Source organism: Papaver somniferum, unplaced genomic scaffold, assembly GCF_003573695.1.
Source record: "Papaver somniferum cultivar HN1 unplaced genomic scaffold, ASM357369v1 unplaced-scaffold_32, whole genome shotgun sequence".
Classification (NCBI taxonomy): Eukaryota; Viridiplantae; Streptophyta; class Magnoliopsida; order Ranunculales; family Papaveraceae; genus Papaver; species Papaver somniferum.
In genome coordinates, this window is record NW_020643262.1 from 2,247,516 (window position 1) to 2,251,011 (window position 3,496).

The following is a 3,496-nucleotide window of genomic DNA, read 5'->3' on the forward strand; positions in this document are numbered from 1 at the left end:
TGTACTAAAAGTTACGCACAACCGGTAGATAATGAACACCATTAACTACCGATTATGAAAGTAGATAATTTCGAAATTTTATTATGTTTTGAAAATTTGAATTTTGGGCCATGAACACCATCGGTAGATAATAAGCATCACTTATTAACACAATTTACTAACGATTATTGTAATACCAAAATTCGAAAATTGAGTATATTCGGAGGTAAAAGTAACACACTTTACTACCGATTATTGTAGTACGGAAGTTCGGAAATTTTAGGATTTTGGCAAAATCACATTTTAGATATATATTCGGAAGTTAAATTTACTACCGATTATGGTAGTACCAAAATTCGAAAATTGAGTATATTCGGAGGTTAAAGTAATACATTTTACTACCGATTATGATAGTACGAAAGTTTGAAAATCTTAGAATTTTGGCAAAATCTCATTTTGGGCCAATATACATTCGGAAGTTAAATTTCTTACCGATTATGGCAGTACCAAAATTCGAAAATTGAGTATATTCGGAGGTTAAAGTAATACACTTTACTACCGATTATGATAGTACCAAAGTTTGAAAATTTTAGGATTTTGGCAAAATCACATTTTAGGGCCAATATATATTCGGAAGTTAAATTTACTACCGATTATGGTAGTACCAAAATTCGAAAATTGAGTATATTTGGAGGTTAAAGTAATACACTTTACTACCAATTATGATAGTACCAAAGTTTGAAAATTTAGAAATTTGGCAAAATCTCATTTTGGGGCCAATATACATTCGGAAGTTAAATTTACTACCGATTGTAGTAGTACTAAAATTCGAAAATTGAGTATATTCGGAGGTTAAAATAACACACTTTACAACCGATTGTAATTAAACTACCGATTGTAGTATTAACTACCGATTGTGGAAGGGTAACTTTGCCATTACGAAATACGCGAGATAAGGGCTAACTTTCATTTAGGTTTGGGTGACCCTATTTTGTCTTATTGGTGGCCCCTAATTCCTTTTGGGTGGCACCTGAAAATGCTAGGCTTATAAACCAGTCTAAACCTAATCTCATTTCCGCTACTCTATCTCTAACTTTCTTTCTCCTTTCACTTTATTCACAGAGAAAACATCCCAACAATCCCATCAAAATTCATCAGATTTGAAAATCAAGAATGATAAAAGAATGAAGAAAACCCAATTTTTGTTTCCATTTCCTTATCCCTTTGTACTCATGATAAAGCAAAAACGATGATGACGTTGTAGGAGGAGATACAATAGTCATAGAGATCCAAATCTAAGAAGTGAGTTTCGTTTTCTTTGTTATATTTACTATGGAACCCTAGTTTTTGTGTTTAATTTTTTCGTAGGTAACTGAAGTATTATTATGTGTTACATTATTCTGTAGGTTAAGGAAATCAATTGTGAAGAATAAACTGTTATTGAAGTAGATCATGATACCATTGATTTTCTTGTGCTTTGGGTATGGATGTTAATCGCCCCTGTAAGTAGATTGAAGAAATTGGAAGGCACGATTTCATTAAACATCTTGTGATTTTTTTTTTCATTGGAATGAAATTTGTGATTTTGAATTTAGGTGTTTTTTCTTTTCCTGTGTAGATTCTTAAAGAAATTTTGTTCAATTAAGTTGTTAAGAATTGCGAGGAATAAAAAGGTTTATTACGATTTGATTTTTTGGATTTCGATTATCTGGGTATGTTTGTTTTTGTGTTGATTAAGTTTTTGGTGGTTTACATAAAGGAAAATGTAAGCATTTGGGTCGAGTTTGAATCTCCTGAGGTTTGTACTTATACTTACTCTTTGTGTTTTCCTTCTATTTACAACTTGTTTCAAGTTTGTGTTGTTTTAATGAATGTAATTATAAAACGTAGGTTGCAAAGATTGTTGTAGTCTGTATGCATTAATTTGTCTGCTCTTTGAGCACTTGTTGCAAGTTCATATTATTCAAACAGAAAAAGTTCATCCTTAAGGCTAAGTCCTATGGGTTTAGATATCTAGCCGATAGATTGGCCATCCACGTCAGTTAGGGAAACCTCCTAAGTCCCTATGGGATGGCTAATCTAGCAGCTAGATTAGAAGACCACGTCAGCGGGACCACCATCTAGCGCTGTAAATCTCAGCAGTTAGATCAGAAAATTTTCTCTCAGCGTTCTGAATGGTTCAGCGTTTTGGTTACTTTTTGAGCGCTGAACGGTTCAACTTTTAAAACTAGATGCTAGTTGAACTGCGAGCAAATGTTAGGAGAGAGAAGTAACAGGTACATGTGTTAACTTTTTTCTCACACTTATTTTTTGATTTGCAACACTTTTTGGCCAATCTAACAGCTCAATCTAGTCCATAGGACTTGGCCTGATTGTAAGCAGTTATTTCTGTTTGCTTAGTACTTGTTACAATATAAAAGGTTGTACTAGATTTGAAGCTTTTACCATGTGCATTGGGAATACCGAATACAAACTTATATAATTTTTATATAACAAACCATCTCAAGTCATATTTCTACCACAATCCATGAATAGCAGAACTAAAGCAGAATTCCCAAGATATTTTCATTTCACTCTTACTTGTTTATGAGACAGAACATCGGAAGAACGTAGAAAATTGGTGGAGGGAATCATGGAGCGGGGAAAGATAGGACGATTGAAGATAGAGGCTGTTGGTATTAACTACACAAAATTGGTTAAAAAGACCGAAATCAACAATTCCTGGGTGAAAAGGACATTCAAATTTTGATACTGTTTAAATTGACAAAAATGTAAAAATAGCCAGGATGTAAACAGTTTCATCCTATCCATTTTCAAATACTTTTTCTTATTTTTAATTTACATCAGGATGCATCCAGTTTCATCCTTACTATTTTTTAAGTTTAAGTCAGGATGAATCCAGTTTCATCCTTGCTATTTTTTTAGTGTCCATTTCACCCATACTAATTTTTACTCGTCCATTTAAACCATGTTTTAAAAATATTCGGACAAATAACCCATTTTCCGTATTAATTACGATTTCCCAGAAATCGTAAGAAACATATTATTTACTCTGCTATTTTTTTTCCGTTCTTTTGGATTTTATACTAAAAGGTTACTTAACTGATCTGGTACTCTATTATCCCATTGCATGCTGAAATGGTATATATATGATCTGCCTCGAGTTACCTTTTTTTATCGCGTTTTGATTTCTTGACTTCGTTTTGTGTCTCAGAATCTGGACACCCAATTCCAGCAACTTGTGCCAAAATCGTCATAGAAACATTGGTTTTGGTATATGCTAGTTCAGTATCCTTAAGTCATGTAACCTACTGTACTTGATCAGTATACTTAGTCCAGTGAGGTAACCTGTTGGTCACCACTTCACTTTGTACAGATTCAATACGAAGTTTATTAGTCCAAGTACCTGACAAACTATCTTATGAACGCAAAAAAAAAAAAAGAGAAGAAGCTTGGAGTATTAAAAATGTATTTACATATTTTCTCATACTTTATTTTCCTAAGAAACAAGCTTACG

General features: G+C 32.9%; 1 long non-coding RNA gene across 4 annotated transcripts; it reads left to right on the forward strand.

Moving 5' to 3' along the window:
• The first annotated feature begins 1,048 nt into the window (after positions 1-1,048).
• LOC113341841 lies at positions 1,049-2,774 on the forward strand. 4 transcript variants are annotated; one of them, XR_003356182.1, is made up of 4 exons: positions 1,049-1,281; positions 1,386-1,652; positions 1,739-1,777; positions 2,575-2,774. It is a non-coding gene; the product is annotated as an uncharacterized LOC113341841 (long non-coding RNA). The 4 variants fall into 4 exon arrangements; XR_003356178.1 differs by having other exon boundaries at positions 1,386-2,255; XR_003356179.1 differs by having other exon boundaries at positions 1,386-1,777.
• Positions 2,775-3,496: the final 722 nt, after the last annotated feature.